Below are 18,327 nucleotides of genomic sequence, written 5' to 3' on the forward strand. Positions count from 1 at the left end.
CATGCTAGGTCCACGCCCAGGATCCGAAACGGCGAAACCCTGGGCCGCCGAAGCGGAGTGTGTGAACTTAACCACTCGGCCACGGGGCAGGCCCTAAGAATGTTTATTTCAGTATTCTTTGTAAGAGCAAAAGAAATTGTGAGCAACTGACCATCTATCCCCAAATACGAGGTAAACCCAAATATCTAGTGAGTCAAATGAAAAGGCACAAAAAGGGTTTTTTTGGAGGGGGGACCAATTAAAATATGTACTTTTTAGGGTTAGACTGACGTACTCAAATATCCCCCATAATATTTATTTCATTGATTTAGTTAGCTTTTTCAAAACATGTTCTATGAAACAATAAGTTAGAAATATTAGTTTTTTTCCACCCAGGTATTCTGTGAAACAATTTCTTCCCATTCATCTTCAACCAGGTGTCTGCGTCCCCACCACAGCCCCTTCTGGGTCATCGCACAATTTTCAGAAGGCATCATTTCACTGGAAGTGTCGCCCCAGGCCGCAGGGCCCGCTCACTCACAGTGAGGACGTGCTCCCTCTGTCTCAGTGTGTTCCTCCCTCCTGCAGGGGCAAAGGCACAGCTTCCACAAGGCGGCCACTTACTGTACTGCCTTTTAAATTGATATTTAAAGTCTTGTTTACAACAGCATTGATTGAAGTCTAATAGATCAAATATAAAATAACTCCTGTTTTTAAAAAATCTTGCCTCAGGCTGGCCCCGTGGCTGAGTGGTTAAGGTCGCGTGCTCCGCTTTTGGCAGCCCAGGGTTTCGCCGGTTCGGATCCTGGGCACGGACGTGGCACTGCTCATCCGGCCATGCTGAGGCGGCGTCCCACATAGCACAAGTAGAAGGACCCACAACTAAAACAAAATACACAACTATGTACCAGGGGGCTTTGGGGAGAAAAAAATCTTGCCTCATATTAAATCATACACAATGAATGTCTATCGACAAGGGGTCCCCTTAATCAGTGATGGCACATCCATGCAGTGGAAGACTACACAGCCTTTGAAAAGAATGTGATTGATCTTGAACGCAGGAAGACGTCTGCAATATATTTCTGAAGGAAAATAGCAATTTGGAGAACAATACATATAGTATGATCCTATTTTTAAATACATATATATGTTAGCAGCTGCATCAAATGATGTAAATTAAAACAGGTCATTTTATGAACAGTTCTTATCAAGGCATGGAAGATTGTGAAAGCATTAACTTTTTACTTTATACATTTCTGTGGTTCTGAAAACCTTTTTATAAATGAATGTATTTTCCTTTTATAATCATAAAAAATGAAGATTAAAAATTAAAAATAAAGTGTATTGTGCCAGCCCTAGAGTCACCAAGCATCAGAGGTGATCAGGTTTATGCCACAGACCCCAGAAGGCTGAGCACTGCAACTAAAGAAAAAGCCCAGCTGGGTGGACAGGGCCTGCTTCCTAAACCTGCAGGACAGCAAGCGCGGCTCTGAAACCAGAAGCAGAGCCTCTCGGGAAATGTTATCTTAAAGGAGACACTGAAGGCCCCGGTGCTGTTCTTGGAAAACAGATGTTTCCATTGCAAGCCCCGGAACTATTCCACAGGGACAGGCAAACCTCAGGACACAGACGTTCTTGCAGGGGCTCCTGGTGTTGTAACTCAATCCACGGTTCTGTTCTGTCTTGTAAACCCACCTGCCCGCCGAGGACCCCTGCTGTATTAGGCAGGACGTGCTGGAGTATGCTGTGGCGATAAAGAACCCCAAACATCAGTGACTTAGAACCTCCAAGGCGTGGGGCACAGACCAGCTGATTCACGCCTGGGGAGGGAGAGGAGTGGAGAACGTCCTGTCACCCTAGTTTCCTCCTCTCCGGGATTGCGGCTCGTCTACTCACTGCCTTGCCAGCTCTCTGATGTCTCAACATTAAAGACAAGTTAACCAGCTTTTCTAGCTGTTCTCAGTGAGAGGACCTGTCATCTATAAACTAGCGTGTGCCCTAAACCTTTGTGGTTCCAAGTCACTAGGATATCATAATAAACCTACAAAAAACCAAAGACAAAGAGAAAATTCCAAGGGCCCAGCCCCGTGACCGAGTGGTTAAGTTCACTCGCTCCGCTTCAGCGGCCCAGGGTTTCGCTGGTTTGGATCCTGGGTGAGGACCCAGCACCGCTCATCAGGCCATGCTGAGGCGGCGTCCCACATAGAACAACTAGAAGGACCTGCAACTAAAATATACAACTATGTACCGGGGGGCTTTGGGGACAAGAAGAAAAGAAAAAAAAAAAGATTGGCAAGCGATGTTAGCTCAGGGCCAATCTTTAAAGGAGAAAAACCAGAAATAGTGATAGAGTGGGGTCTCAGATAGGGTGAGGCAGAGGGAACCCTAAAAACAAAACAAAAAACCCCCAGAAAATTCCAAAAGTAACCAGAGGGATGAAAAAGACATTATCTTCAAAAGAGTGACAACTTGGCTGACAGCTGGCTTCTCAACAGAAATGTGGACTGCAATGACACCTTTAAAATTCTGGAAGAAAACAGTTAACAACCAAGAATTGAATAAGAGATAAAAACACCCTTCAAAAGCAGGGGTGAAGAGACCCAACAGAAATGCACACATTTGTTCACCAAGGGCCGTGCACAAGAATGTTCACTGTAAAGGTAAATACTACTGATATCAGAAACTGGAAACAACCCAATGTCAATAGAAACAATAGAAGAGATAAATAAATTGTGGCATAGTTATTAACTGAAATACTATACAGCAATGAAAATGACCACAACTACATGTAATAACGTGTGAGAATCTTTCAAACATTGAATGAAGAAGTCAGAAACAAAATGGTGCATGCTATATGATTCCATTTACGAAAAGTTAAAAAAAGCAACCAAGGGGGCCGGCCCAGTAATGTAGTAGTTAAGCTCACCTGCTCTGCTTTGGCAGCCCAGGGTTCACAGGTTTGGATCCAGAGTGCAGACTTACATACCACTCATCAAGCCGCACTGTGGCAGCATCCCATATACAAAGTAGAGGGAGATTGGCATGGATGTTAGCTCAGGGCCAATCTTCCTCACAAAAAAAAAAAAAGTGCAATCTAATCTGTGGTGTTAGAAATCAAGACAGTGCTTATATTTAGGATGGTAGTAAAGGGGGGAGTTTTGGGGGAGCCCTCAGGGGAGCCAGTATGTTCCATTTCTTGATCTGGGTTCAGGATACAGAGATATGCTCACTTAGTGAAAATTTGTCAAGCTGTGCATTTATATGTGTAATTTTCTGTATGCATATTCCGTATGTATGTTAGACTTTAATAAATAATTTACATATAAAATGAAAACCAAAATACAATTTTTACAAAATATGTACTAGAGAAAAAGCAAATTTTAGTGCCAAACCCACAGTAGGTCACGAATAATTTTTTTGAAGCATGAGGAAGCCTCAGATGTAAGGTCACCATTTCCTGACATTCTTGCCTTTTCTCTGAGCAACGACTCTTACATCTTTATGAAATACCTGAAGTGTTCTTGCAATTACCAGAAGGAAACATTTACTATAAGAAACACAGAAAGCACAGAAAAATGTAAAGAATAGAAAGTTGAAAATACCCATGACCCCATAACTCAGAGTTAACTAACGTTGAGTACTTTTTCTTCCCTATGGTCTTTTTGCATACTTTTACAGTGGCGTTATGCAATTTTGTATTTTTACTTTATTCATTAAGTGAGATGTAGTAAACACTTTTTTTTGTTAGAATAAACTAGAAATAAAAGTGAGGGTAAGAGAAAGACATTGTCAGATAACCCCCCCCCAAAAAACCAAAAGAGTTTATTGCCAACGAATTCACAGTAAAAGTTACATAAAGAGGAGATTCTTAAACAAAAGGATATAATCCCAGATGAAAACGCACACAAAAATCAGGGAATCAGGAAAAGCACTAGAAAGGGTAAATATGTTGGCAAAAATAAGTGAATTCTGACTATATAAGACAAAAGGAATACACAACAAAAAGTGGGGTTAAAATATTGGGATTACATCCCAATAAACCCATCGTAAATTGAAAATATCCTAAGTCAAAAATGCATTTAACAAATCAACCAACCGAACGCCACAGCTTAGCCCAGCCTGCCTTAACCGTGCGCAGAACCCTTACGTTAGCCTACAGTTGGGCAAAGTCACCTAAGACAAAGCCTATTTCACAATGAAGTGCTGAATATCTCATGTAACTCATTGAATCCTGTGCTGAAAGTGAGAAACAGAACGGCTGTCAGCGTGTCGGTGGTTTACCCTCGTGCCGCGTGGTGACCGGGAGCTGTGGCTTGCTGCCCAGCATCACAAGAGAGGCTCCTACGGCAGATGACTAGCCCCGGAAAAGATCAAGATGCCAAACTCAAGGTCTGGTTTCTACTGAACGCGTATCGCTTTAGCACCACCGTAAAGTCAAAAATTCTGAGTCAAACCATTGTAAGTCAGGGACTCTCTGTAAAGAATTAAATTACAAGGAAACAATAGCATAAAAGGCTGGAGGGTGTAAATACCATACAAACCTTCTGGAGCTCTGGCACCACCCGGGAACTGGGACAAGTGTTGCTTTACATTAGACTTCAATGAATCAAGGGAGAGTGTTGTAATCTCTGGTGGGATGACCACTAACAGAATAGTAAAGGCAGTTTACCTAACAAGCTAATGGTGGAGGAAGTGAAGTACTAACATTCCCTTGATTCATCCAAAAGGAAGCAAGAAAGGAAAGGAGGGACCTAGAACAAGTGGGACAAACATAAACCCCAGAGCACAATAGTGCATTTAAACCCTAACAGATCAGTAATTAGATTAAATGCAAATGGATTAAAGACGCAAGTTCAAAGACAAAAATTCTCAGACTTGATTTTTTAAAAGACCAAACTATATGCGCCTTGTAATATCACACAATGTTGAATGTGAAAGCATGGAAAGCAGCACAGGTTTATTTCTGGCTCATGTGCGGGCCCTGGGGACTGGGGGAGTTGGGGGGCGTGACTCGGCCTTGCTCCTCCAAAGTGCTGCTGAGTCTCACACGGGCCACTCCCGCTCGGTGCTTCCTCCAGGACGTGGCAGGCATCTTCTGCTCACATTTCATCACGAAGGTATGTCACCTCAAGGGGATGGGGAAGCGCAGCACCCATGTGTTCAGAAGGAGGAGGAGAAGAATCGACCACATACACAGTGGGGTGCAGCAGGACACAGTGGGGTGCAAGGGACACAGTGGGGTGCAGCGGGACACAGTGGGGTGCAGGGGACACAGTGGGGTGCAGCGGGACACAGTGGGGTGCAGGGGACACAGTGGGGTACAGCGGGACACAGTGGGGTACAGCGGGACACAGTGGGGTGCAGGGGACACAGTGGGGTACAGCGGGACACAGTGGGGTGCAGTGGGACACAGTGGGGTGCAGGGGACACAGTGGGGTGCAGGGGACACAGTGGGGTACAGCGGGACACAGTGGGGTGCAGTGGGACACAGTGGGGTGCAGTGGTACACAGTGGGGTACAGCGGGACACAGTGGGGTGCAGCGGGACACAGTGGGCACAGAGGAACACAGTGGGGTGCAGGGGACACAGTGGGGTCCAGCCTTCCAACTCTGATCTCCACCCTCTTAGACAGTGGCTGGCTGTTTTGCTGTTTTCCTTTTGTGAGAGCCAGAGAGAGACGCACACCCATAAGGTTAACTCCTACAGCAGCAGAGCTCCCCTGGTCCGCTGGCCAGGTGTTGGCTGCCACCAGGCGCGAAGAAGCTCCCTTCTGAGGGTTCATTCAACCTCGTCAGCTTGGGCCGGGTCACAGGTAAAGGAAGTCGGGGGCCAGAGAGAGGCAGATGACGCAGGAAGCTGGGGGAGCAGGCCTGACAGGCCCCAGCACCCCAGGAGCAGCTCATCACGCGTCTTGAAGGACCTTGCTGCCCCCATACTTCCAAAGGCTGCTGTCCAGTCCTGCTTTCGGCTGAGCTCACCGCCACGCCGTCCTGGCAGGTGCTGATCCAGTGGTGAGAGGGCAGCACGTGGCGACCAAGGTCACGCCTTCAGGCAAGTGTGGCTGTGCCTTCTGCTTTCTTCTGCGGCCACAGGCCATATCATATCACCAGGGCTTTCAAATTTGGATGAGAAGATGGCAGCTTCAGCTTAGGACACTGATCTAATGCACTTGTGGAAGATTCCAGGTGCTACAGAACTTTAGAAATGTCCCCCAGGCAGCAAGGTGTACGTATCAGAAGCTCAGAAGGAAGCTTGGCCTAGAGATACAGCTGTAAGAGTCGTGTCCGTCATCTACGGCTGAGTAACAAACAACCCCCAGCTTGCTGTGTAACAACCGCGTTATCGTGCACACCTGTGAGCCTGAGTTCCGATGGAGCCCAGCGCAGAGAGCCTGTGTCTGTCTGAGATGCCTGGAACCTCAGCTGGAAAGACTCAAACATCCAGGGTGACCTGAATGACGAGGCCAGAATCAGCCCGAAGCACCTTCCCCCGACCTGGGCTGGGTGCCCCAGCGGGGCCTGCCATCTGAGCACCTGCCATGTGGATCCCCACAGGCCTTACGTCTCCTACAGATGGTGGCTGAGTTCCAAGAAGGAATGTCCCAGGGGAGCGTCAGAAAGCGAGTGTTCCAAGGGACTAGACAGAAGCTGCCCGCCTTTTCTGTCCTCGTCTCGGAAGTCATGAGATGTCACTTCCGCACTCTGTTGATGACAAAGGAGTCCCTAAGGCCAGCCCAGATTTACAGGGAGGGGAATTAGACCTCAGGTCTTGATGGAGGGCAGCTGGTCCACACTCCAGAAGCGCACGTAGGAAGGGATGGGAGACGTTGGTGTGGCCGGCGTTGGCTCCCGGAGTCACCAGCATATGGCAGTATTCAGAATCAGGGAATTGACATGTAGAGGGAGAATAATGTCGGCAGGGCAGAGGGAGAGAAATGACACACGGGACGGGGAGACAGCGTCGCAGGATGGAAGGGCGGGAGCGTCCGGAGTCTCCACGGCACCCCCAGGGGCGTGAGTCTCCAGCCCACCTGCTAGTCCTACAAGGGACTGTGTGGACTTCTCAGTTCCCCGCCAGTCTGGGAAGGGCTATAGAAAGGGGTTCTGAATGTCTAAGATTTTGTATTACTGCCATCAGAATGCCATTTAAGTTCTAGTTAGGGTGGAGCGGAGGAGGACCGGGAGGGAAGTGTTCCCCGAAATGGAAGAAGCGCTGAGCTAAGAGTTTCACGTGTGGCTCCCAATGCCAGAGCTGACACTAGGATGGTGTGACCTCCACAGAGTCGTTGCAAGGAAGACAGAAAGCCAGGCCACTTCCTGGGGGCTCGCGCTCCGCTGCTGACCCTACTCCCTCCCCCACAAACACAGACCCACCTTGAGGACCCTGGGGGCCCCTTGGGTACAGGCCCTACTGCCCTCTGGAGAGACCCCACCCCCAGCCTCCATGTGCCCTCACCTGCACTCACGCACACACTCACCCTCACACACTCAAGTTCACAAACACACACTCACACCCAGTCTTCCAAACAGACGTGACAGTGGCTCTTGCTCCACAGACACGGGAGCCTTTTGAAGATCAAGGGACGAGCAAGGGAGAGTGAGGGCCTGATGCTTCTCCATCTGGACACCCCTGCTCTTGGAGCCCAGGACCCTTACTGCGGTGGACGGGGAGGGCGGCCCTGCAGAAACCTCTCGCGAAGCTCGTTAGGAAAGGCAGCCAGGAGCTCCCAGCCTGGGGGCAGCCTCTGTCTTCCTGGCTCTGGCGGGCTGTGTCCCTGGAATGCGTGGTGGAGGAAGGAGGTATGGGAATGCCACCTCTCTCCCTCCCTCCCGATGGCGGGAGGAGGCACCCGGTGCTCAGGGAGCAGGGTCACACTGCCGGGCACCTCGGCACACCTCCAGCCTCTCTGTGCTGCCCGTCTCTTATTTGGGGCCCGCCTCAGTTCCCATGTCTGTAAAATGGGAATTTTGACATCATAAACCTTCAAAGGTTATTTTCAGAGAATCCCACGACAGTGTCACAAAAGCATTTTGTGAACTGTTAATGTACACATTGTAAAATATTGTGTTGTTAAAAAACACATTTTCTGTTAATGGAGAGGAAAGATGACATTCTAAACTGTGGGTGTGAGCTCAGGAGACCTTCAAACACGACATGGCAAAGGTTTCTGTGGCCTCAGGAAGCGGAGAGAGGACAGTGAGCACGAGGCCCTGGCATCGGGGTGGTGGCACAAAGGAACAGTGGATCGTTCGGCGGCACCACGGTCCCCGCCCCCCCGGCCCACGCAGCTCTGCAGAGGCCAGCAGAGCCAGAGCTGGTCCCTCTCGTCCTGCCTTCCCCTCCAAACCGTTTCCAGGAAAGGCACTGTTGCCATGGGAACTCACGTCCAATTATTCTACTTGCAGAAAAATCACTTATCAGCCAACTTGGCTGGAACACATCGCTTCTGCAGAGCAGACACTGCTTCTCGGTTTTGTCCTCGCCCATGACCAGATCTTGGAGTGAAGAAGTGGAAAAGCAGGCCCGGGACTCAGGCCACAAGAGGGGTGGTCTTTGGCCCAGAGGTGGCAGGTGGTAGGGGAGAGAAGCAAGCCCTTTAACAAACCACAGGTGGGCTCCCCAGTGTCTGCAAGTTCATGGACAAGGTGGAGCCTCCTGAAGGTGCTAAGGGACCTCAGGGTGGGGAAGGCCTGAGGCCGTTGATTCCACTCAACCAGCACTACTGAGCACCCGCTCTGGGCCCAGCTCTGCCAGACGCTGGGCATGCAGAGACCCTGCCAACACCTCTTTATATCTCTGGAGGGGGTGGTCAGAATCCAGAGAGGGGTGGAGACCAGTGAGCAGATCGATAACAGTAAGTGATAAGGACGACAACAATAGCATATGTGGAGGGTAGTAAGAAGTAGCTCAAGGGTGGAGAGAGAATGGGGGAAGGTAACTCGGAGGCTGGGTTTTGATGTATGAGTAGGAGATTGCCCGATAGACAAGTGGTGAGGATGGCTGCTTGGGGCAGAGAAACACGACTAAGGAGTGGAGTCATGGAGCCACAAAGTGCATGATAAGAACAACAGGTTGGTGAGCACAGCCCCAGCGGGGAGCACCAACGAGGAGGGAGAGTGATGGGGCAGGGCAGGATTATGGGATGGGAAGCCACCCATGTGCTGCAGGGAGTGTGGCCTTTGGCCTGTATGCAGAGGGAAGCACTCAGTCAGATTGGCATTTGGCGAATGAAAGCAGGACAGAAGGCCAGAAGAACAGCCAGGGGGCAGGGGAGGCCCAGCTGGTGTCAGCGGCAAAAGGACTAGAAAGAGAGAGAATCAGCAGGCTGAGGTGGAGGGCCAGCACCCAACTCCGCCCCGTTCTCCACCCAGTTCTCAGCTCCCAGGGACAAAGTCTGAGAAAAGCTTAACCAGGAGGGGCAGGTCTGCTGGAAGGAACAAGGTGAGATGGGCGCGTGCACGGAGGGCCCGCAGAGCACCGGGAGGAGCGAGGCGGACGGGTGCTCTGGCCACACTGCCAGAGTTCCACTCCGGGCCCTGCTGCTTAGTCGCGGCCCATGCGGCCTCCGGCAAGTCACTGAAGCTTTGGGAGACGCAGAGTCCTCCTCTGTGCAATGACACCCACTGCACAGGGTCCTCGGGAGGACTCACTGAGGTCAGCACAAAAGGCACGTGGAAGTGTCCCAGGAGGCCAACTGATCTGAGCTCATGATGCCGAGGGTCCCCGGTCAGGGTCCCCGGTCAAAGTCCCCCGGCAGCCGCTGCAGCACACGGCCCCCATGGGCGCAGTAAAATGAGTTGCCCGGCCCCCCTTTGCAGGCCAATGAGACCATGTGACAGCCTCCAGGAAGACCACCCTTCCCGCCGCCCCTCCTCGGCTAACTGAGGCGCAGCAGGGTTAAGTAAGCAACCAAAGTTACCAAGAGAAGCGTCGGAAGAACAAACCCCTGCCCGTGGGATCCCCAGCTCCCGCCAGCTCCCCGCTGAACACACATCCTCCAGGAGCCTCAGGGAGATGGTGTCGCGGACTGAATTGGAATTCTAGTTCGCTCTCTCCAGCTCAGCGCAAACCCCTTGGTGCCCTGCACACACACAGCACACCCACCACGTGCACGTGCCTGTGCTCATCCCAGCATTTTAGGTTTTACCCCTGGGAGCCTTGGTCCTCCCTCAACTGTCCTCGTGGGCACTTGCTGCAGGAAGCCGCCTGCGTGGCACTTGGACCCTCCTTACCACTCTGGGCATGCTGAGGGGCATCAATCCTGGGGTAGGTGTTCCACTTGCCTGACAAAGCAGGGACCACCCAGGGAGCAACTGTTTCAGGCTGGCTTCTGCGATGTGGGAATTCCTAAAACCCCCGAATATGTGAGATCGTCTCTACCGGCATCTCCCTCCTCCCAGAACAAGGACCTCCCTGCTGACCTCTTGGGGCCTTTCACTGTCAGCCTCTGCTGGGGTTGGCCCCCTGGTTTCCCAGCTGCGGAACTTCCAGGGCCTCGGACGCTCCGCACAAACCCCCAGCCCGATTTCCCAGACCGTGCCGTGGCCTTCTTGAGAGGCATCCTGGCAGGGAGGGAAATCCTGAACTTTAGGGCTTTACAGACCTGCATTTGGAAACCGCCACTCACCGCTAAGTGACCTTGGACAAGTCAGCCCCCTAGGACAGGTTTCAGGTCTGTTCAGTGGAGGCGATGACACCTCTGTCCCCTCCCCCCATCCTGCCCCAGGGGCTGCAGGAAAGGGGAGCCGAGAGATGCCGTGGAGGGAGCCCAATACACAGCTCCCCCAGCCCCTCCACCAGCGCCCCCGCCCTGCCTCGCTCTGTAGCTCTGCTGAGCATGCCTTCTGGACCAAAAACTGGAGCAGGTGGCTTGACAGAGGATTTTTGTGCTCTTGCTTAGATATGCAAGGGAGTCTGAATGTCAAAGGGGTCAAAACCAAGGGGTTTGAATGTCAAAATAGTGGGAAATTCAAATTCTGCAGGTGGAGCAGATGTTGAAAGCAGGGCTGTCCTGGGAATCCAGACTGACTCCGCTGGACAGACACATGGGTCAGTGCCCCCAGCCCCAAGTGCCAGCCCTCCTGTCTCACCTGGACCGTGACCCTGACACACGACCCTTGACACAGCAACATCCATTGGTGGCTCAGCGTTGAGCCAGTGCCCACAGCAGCCCCACCCTCACCCCAGAAGCAACACGAAGCAATTAATAAGGGCAGACACTAGGGAACAGCCAGACAGAGGGTGCCTGCCGCCCAACAGGTGCCGGGGTCCGGCTATGTTAACGGCCTATGTTTAAAAAAGGAAGAAATCTTCTTGATGGAAAACCATGGCTCGTTTTTGTTTGTTTGTTTTTTAGGGCAACCCTGTTAGTTTCGTGGAAGCATCCCAGCCTCCTCACGATTTCATCAAAAAGCTTTAGGCTATTTCGGCCCACCAGTCCACCTCGAAGTACGTGGCATTATTTCGTGGATATCTATTCCATTCCAAAGAGAATGAATCTCTTCCTTTCTAAAACAATAAAAAGGTGGATAATTAGCATGTAATCGTTAATGGATAATTTTAGAGGGGGTGAGCCGAGTTCATAATCTCATTCTGAATATATTTGCATTTAACTGAACTCTTTTTTCCCTCTCTTCTGTGATTTTTTTGTTGTAACTGTAATTATTTTAATTGAGATCTTCCCTAATGAAAACAAAGAACGTCTGTGGAGAACCGGCTTCTCAGGAGGCCACGGATGCTGGTGGCGCCCCCTTTCCCAGGTCAGCCTCCAGGCCCCAGGGACCCTCAGCCTCTGGGGGCTCCTGCCCTCCGTGTGGCAGCAAGAGCAGGCAAGTGGGCCGTGTGTGCACACGTGTGTTTGTCTGTCTGTCTTCCTTCATTTATTCCCCCTGTTCCAGAAGGACAAAGGGGTACACAGGAAAAATACGGACTTCTGGGCCAAAAGCTCTGGATTTTTATTCCAGTTCTCTACCGTTAACCAGGAGAGTGACCTTGGGCACCTTTCCCTCTCTGTGCCTCAGTTTCCTCCCCTGTGAAATGCCAAGGTTGCTCATGGCCTCTCAAGGCCTCACTGCATTCAGGCAGTGAACCCCCCTGCCCTGTCCTCAGCAACTCCATCACGGTTGTGAGCGGGTGTTGTTTCGATGTGTTCGACGTGTTCCTGGCTGCTCAGTGGAGGGGATGACACCTCTGCCCCTCCCCCCAGTTCTATGTGCTCGATATGTCACAAGCAAGTCCCGTGTCCTCATCCTCTGAAAGCCACTTTCTAGAAGCTTCCACTGCATGTGGCACACAAAGAGGAGGGTGCTGGCAGGTTCTGCCCTTTGAGTGCTTAACGTCAGGATTCGGAGGAACAGCAGAGGGCTGGCCAGGCAAAGGCTGTGGGTGACAGACGGAGGATGGACTGCCCCCCCCACCGACCTGTGCAGCTCCTAAACCGTGCAGCCAGCCGTTCCGAGTCCTCAGCCTCTGCCCCCGCCCGTCTTGCTCTGAGTGGCAGCCTGTCCTCTGCCCCAGGTGCCAGCCCTCCTGTCTCACCTGGACCGTGACCCTGACACATGACCCGGTATGTGTCCCCGGCACGTAGGCCACTTAATTCTGCCTCGGCAGCTGCCTGCTTCTCATCTCTCCTGTTCCTAACCACAGTCCCCATGTTGCTGAGTTGGCTTCACTCAGGACCCAACTGCTGATTTCTTCCCCCAACCCCCAAGCTGCTCACGGACCCCCAATTCTTGGAGGTACCTCTCATCCGATGGATATAATGATCCATTATATGGATGCCCGCTGGCCTCCTCAAGTCTCCTCCTCTGGCAAGTGCAGAGCACAGGTGAGCATGGAGGCTCCTCCAGACCGGTCCGGGCACCAGCCTCCCAGGACCTCCCGGGCCGGGCATTTCCATGCTTCTTTCTAACGGGATGAGAGCTGCTGTGCAAAGGCATGAAGGAAGCGCCCAGGAAGCCCAGAGGGAGGCCAGTGGTCTACCAGCGAGGCAGCCCCGAGGGGCTCCCAGGACCCTGCTCAGCAAGCTGCCAGCTCTGGGACACACATCATAGGTCTACCACCCTTGGGTCTGGAGTCCTAGATGTGTCAAACGCAGCAAGTACAGTGAGATGTGTCTGCCCAAAGAAACGTCCCCTCCCCAACACAAAGCCGGGCTGTGCCTGTGACCCGGCTCTCCGCCTCACCAGCGGGGCCCAGCTGCCCCGCCCTGTGGTCGGCAGGACCTTCCTGGCCAGTGCCTGGGAGAGAACAGTGACCTTCACAGAATGCAAACGGTGGTCTAGGCCACACTGTGGCCATCTGCAGGGCTGGCAGGGCTCAGGTCTGCAGGGGACACAGGTGGCCAGCAGGGCCAGCTGACCCGTCTCTGGAAGGACTGGGCCCAAGGTCCGCTCCGCCGCCCACCCAGCCCGGCACCAGCGGGGCACCTCTCGGGAGCCAGGCCCCCTCTCCCTCCCTGGCCACAAGCCTTTCCTCCCAGGGGTGCTGAGTGGCTCGGGGAGGAAACTCCGCCCTGATTTTTCATTGTTTTTACAGAAAAGTTAGTTTCTGCCAAGAGGGAAAAATTAAAATGGGAACAGCCTTTCCGCTCTCCTCTGGGAATTGTTATTTTCTTCATTAAACTCTCTGAGCTGGCCTGGCCTGGCCTGGCCTGGTCGGCCACCAATCCTGGGCCTGGCAAGTTACTTCTCCTCCTTGGCTGAGGAAGGCCTCCCCCGGTGCCCAGAAGGCCCAGGGCCCCCCAGCTCTTTGGATCAGAGGCAAGAAGGAGGGGGGAGCAGCCAGGAGGGTCCATGAGCGGGAGGGGAGGAACAAGGCGCCAGGAGCCCAGAGCGGCAGGCCGTGACCCTCCAGACCGCCCACCGCGAGACCATCGCCTCTCTGCGCACTCAGGTTAGGGTTCCGATTCTGAAAACCCGTCAGTGAGTTTCTGCAGCCCCCCAGGGCCCCAGCGGTGGAGCAGGTCCCTCTTTCCTGAAGTCTATACCCCCACCCACTCCCTGGAGAAGCCCAGTACATCCCTGCTCCCAGCGCCAGCTGCTCAGCTCAGCATCAAACCGTCTGGGCTGTGGGTAGTGACACTCCCCTCCCGGTCCCTGACTCACATGCTGGGGGAGAGCAGGGAGCAGCTCCTGGAGGTGGGCCCCCCTCTGCCCCCTTCCTGGAAGGCCCCAGGGAATGGGGTTTGATCCCTGCCCCAGCTGGTGGCTGGATTGCTGCTCCCTGCCCGAGCCCAGGCCCTCCCAGCCCGGTGCAGCCGGGCTCTCTGTCTGTCTGTCCCAGCCAGGCCGTGTCTTTAATTGGTCTCCGCTGCTTGGGGATATCAGGTGACGGGGCTGGGCAGGCACCGGGGCCAACACAACCTGAAATGATGGTGCCTCACATGCTAAGAGGAGAGGAAGGAGAAGACATCGCCGCCTCCAGAGAACGCCAGGGAATAATGAGACAAAGGCTGGCATGGGTATGACTGTCTGTAAGGGCGATGGGGAGGGCGTGGGCTCAAGGGATGCCAGCGGTGGCCACATGCCTGCAACGCTTCCCCCTTCAGGGCTTAGTGATCTGACTTCCCACCCCCAGCACGTGTGTCTCTTTCTTGGCTGTGAGCACAGCAGAGCAGAAGTGCCAGGGAGTCAACACCCTCCCCCAAAGCAGCCCACAGTCAAAACCCAACCAGATTGGGTGGGGACACAGCCGAGGCCCCTCACTCTAGGGGGAGACGCCCCTGGAGCCCACGTTCCACACTGTCTCCCACAAGCCCCACTCGTTCCCCACTGTCCTGCCGATGCTCCCTGGCATCACCTCCCAAATAAACCACTCAAGTCCCTGAGTCAGGGTTTGCCTCAGATGGGACCCGAAATAAGATGAAGGGAAAGACGATGCCATGAATGCCCCGTTTCTTGCTCCCATTCACACAAATCACACACATCAGGAAACTGGTCAGTGCTCTGAGGCAACAGCAATGGGACTGCCTAGGAAAGCTGATGCCCTCCTGGGCTCCATTACTAAAAGTATTGTCTCCTGAAGAAGGGAGGTGATAGTAACTCACTTTCCTCCATCCTGGCCTGACATCTCTATTATTTAGTTTTGGGTTGGTGGGGGGTGCTGTACAGAGACTAAATCAAACCATGTGAACTAACTAGGAGGAGAAAGGAACTTGTACTCAAGATCCTCAGAAATGGGCAGGACTGGAGAACACGGACTCAGGAAGACAAAGCCTTTCTCTGAGAATTTTGAAGGGCTGTGCTGCTACAAAGAAAATAGACTTGTTCTGTGTGGCCCCAAGTGACGAAATTAAGACGAATGGCTGCTAGCTCGGGAAATATAGATTTTCAGTCTTGTAGATGAGAAAATATTGTAGTGGTCCTAAGTGTCTCAAGGTGGCGTCAGCTGCCATTGAAAAGTATTGAGCTCCCCGTCACTGGAGGCATTCAAACACTGGAAAACCAGTTGTGGGGGATGTTACAGAGAGGGACAAGACCAAGACTCTGGGGGTCCCTCCTGCGAGTTTCTAATTGGCACCATGGATCCACTAGTGGATGATGCCCCTTTGATCAGATATTTGATCATATTGGTGGAACATTGATTCAGACGGGAGGCTGGGCACGGCCCGCAGCAGCCTCGGCCTCTCTATCGGCAGATTCCTGGCCCATCCCCCCCAGCAGGCAGCCTGCCCTCCTCCCTTGCTCCTCGACCGACCGTGCTCTCTGGGGAGTCTCAGCGCCCCCTTGACTCCCACGCTGAGCAGCTTATCAGAGCTGCGTCCTACACAAAAGTCTCCACGAGGAAGTCTGTGAAATAGCATTTTCTTCTTTTTGCGGCACTTGGAGTTTAGTCGAGTCCCCCCGTGATTCAGGGTCCCTGCCAGGCTGGCATGCCCCGGACTCTGAGACCAGATGACCTTCTGCTGCCCACTGCACCCCCAGGCTGACCGGGGAGCTGCCCGGCCGCGGCCCTGCCCGCTCCGACCCGCCCTCCTGATCTCGGGAGGCATCGGCCCCAGTCGGACTCTCCGAGCAAACCTCCTGGGCCCCTTCGGAAAATGACACAGGATGGTCAAGCTTCCGCCATGACCTACGGCCCTCCCTACCCTGGGACCCACGAGGTGTTCCTGCTCCGGGCTCTGGGACGTTAGCAAAGGAGAGGCCGCTGCCCGGTGCTCCTCCAGCTCCTCTTCCTGCCCCTGGAAGAACGGAAGCTGCCGGGTCCCGGCCGCAGCGTCAGCTCTCCTGGCTGCTGAGCCGGGGGCCTCTCTCAACACAGTCCCAGTCTCCCCGAGCCCCCTGGCCAGCTGAGCTCTCCCCAGGTGTGTCCCCCACTGCACAGGGACCAGGCGGGAGAAGGCTTGCAGGGCCAGAGAAGACGAGATGAGGATTAAGTAGCAGCTGCTCTCCGCCTCTTTAAGGAAAAGAGGAGTACAGGAAGGTGGTCCTGGTGCCCCGCTTCTCCTGCCAGCCCCTCCCGTCCTCCTGCCGTCCAGGGCAACTCCATTCCCCAATGCCGCCCTGAGCCCCACACGCCCCAGCCCTTCCTCCCAGGGGCCACAGGCCTCCAGGGCCCCATTTCTTCCTCGCATTTCCCTTAGCTGGAGGGCTGTCCCGTTAACTGGCCAGGCGCACGTCAGGGAAAACCATGAAAGACTTCGAAATGGGCAGAAAAGATTCACGGACGTGCTGTCTGGCACATCTTTTGGGGTTACTTTCGCCTTGCATAGTTTTTGAGCTATTCTGCCGCTCTGCAAGTTGTAGAAAACCCCTAATAAAGCATAATGATCCTTGTCCGCAGAAACGCAAGCGACATGTCCGGCGGAACGCTCTCGACTCTGCCCCATGGATCGTGGCCAGTTCTGCGAGTTTGGAAACGCGCTCCCGCATTCCTGCCTGCCATGGACGTGAGGCTCCTGGAACCAGTTGTAACACCGTCCTGACATCTTCATTCATTAACGAGCTAGATAAAATCTTTGACACGTCTTCATTTTGCGTTTGCACAGAGTCATGAGCTCAGCTTTTATCAAAACTGTCCTTGAACAAGTGTGGGTCTCTAAGCCGTGGAAGTTCAAACTCTGTGGGCATGATTTGGAGGGTGGGACACATAAGGGCGTCTGCCCTGGAAAGGAGTGTCTGTCCCGGTATCCCTCCTCAGGCCGCGGTCCCCCAAGCCCTCTCTGGTCCTGCCCATTTTACTTTGCGGCTGACTCAGAAGTGCCCCAGGGCTCCGCCTTTAAGAACTGGGCCAAGACTACCCCCCACCCCATCTCTGCAGTTGCTGAGTGACACTTAGGCCCCCACTGCTGCTGTGGCTAAGACCACCTTTCCCCTGAAATGACTCCTGGCACTTACTGTGTACGTGGCTTATGGGATGGTGTCTCCTTGAGGGCCAGGCCTGTGGCATGTGTGTGTCGGGCGGTGTGCTGGACACTCCCTCATGATCAACGTCATTACTTGGAGACGCTGGGTGCTCCCAGCAGGACCACGCAGGAGACAGGAAGGCTCCTGGTCCTAGTTACGCCAAAAAGTGGGTGTCACAGGGAGATCTCTGGCCTCAGTGTTAAGACAGCGCTCGAGACTTGTTTGACAAAAATGTTCGGATCATGGCGGAAATAAAGTGAAGGGCCCAGTGTGGATGAGAATGTGGATTGAAACCCTCATACACGGCTGTGAACGTAAAATGGTGCAGCTGCTTTGGAAAACTGCAGTCTGCCACTTCCTCAAACAATTAAACATAGAATTACTATTTGACCAACAATTCAACTCCCAAGGGAAATGAAAATATTATTGTCAAACAAAAACTAGTCCACAGATGTTTATAGCAGCGTTATTCACAATAGGCCAAAGGTGGAAACAGCACAATGTCCATCAACCAACGAATGGATAAACACAATGTAGTCTACCCATGCACTGGAATATTACTCAGTCAAGGAAAATAAGGACGCACTGATGCACGCTACGACCTAGATGAACCTTGAAAACATTAGGCTCAGTGAAGAGCCAGACACAAAAGGCCACACAGCGTATGAACCCATTTATATGAAATGTCCAGAACAGGCAAATCCACAGAGACAGAAAGTAGATTAGTGGTTACCATGGACTAAGGAGGGGACAGGGATGAGGGATAGAGCAGAGGCAGCTAATGGGTACAAGGCTTCTTTTTGGGGAAATGAAAATGCTCTAAAGTTGACTGTGCTGATGATTGCAGAAAGCTGTGAATCAGCCACAATCCACTGAACTGTGAAATGTCAAGGGGCGAGTGGCACGGTTCACTAGTTTGCTGGGCTATCGTAACAAAATGCCTCAGCCTGGCTGGATGAAACACCGCTCTGGAGGCTGCAGCCGAGATGCAGGTGCAGGCAGG

The 18,327-nt window shown here is 53.0% G+C and overlaps 1 long non-coding RNA gene across 1 annotated transcript; it reads left to right on the forward strand.

Annotated features, from left to right (window-relative positions):
- The first annotated feature begins 13,664 nt into the window (after positions 1–13,664).
- Positions 13,665–16,932, forward strand: LOC124247810 (uncharacterized). The gene is made up of 3 exons (XR_006890827.1): positions 13,665–13,872; positions 14,307–14,440; positions 16,762–16,932. It is a non-coding gene; the product is annotated as an uncharacterized LOC124247810 (long non-coding RNA).
- The last annotated feature ends 1,395 nt before the right edge of the window (positions 16,933–18,327 follow it).

The sequence above is a fragment of the Equus quagga genome, chromosome 11 (genome assembly GCF_021613505.1).
Source record: "Equus quagga isolate Etosha38 chromosome 11, UCLA_HA_Equagga_1.0, whole genome shotgun sequence".
Classification (NCBI taxonomy): Eukaryota; Metazoa; Chordata; class Mammalia; order Perissodactyla; family Equidae; genus Equus; species Equus quagga.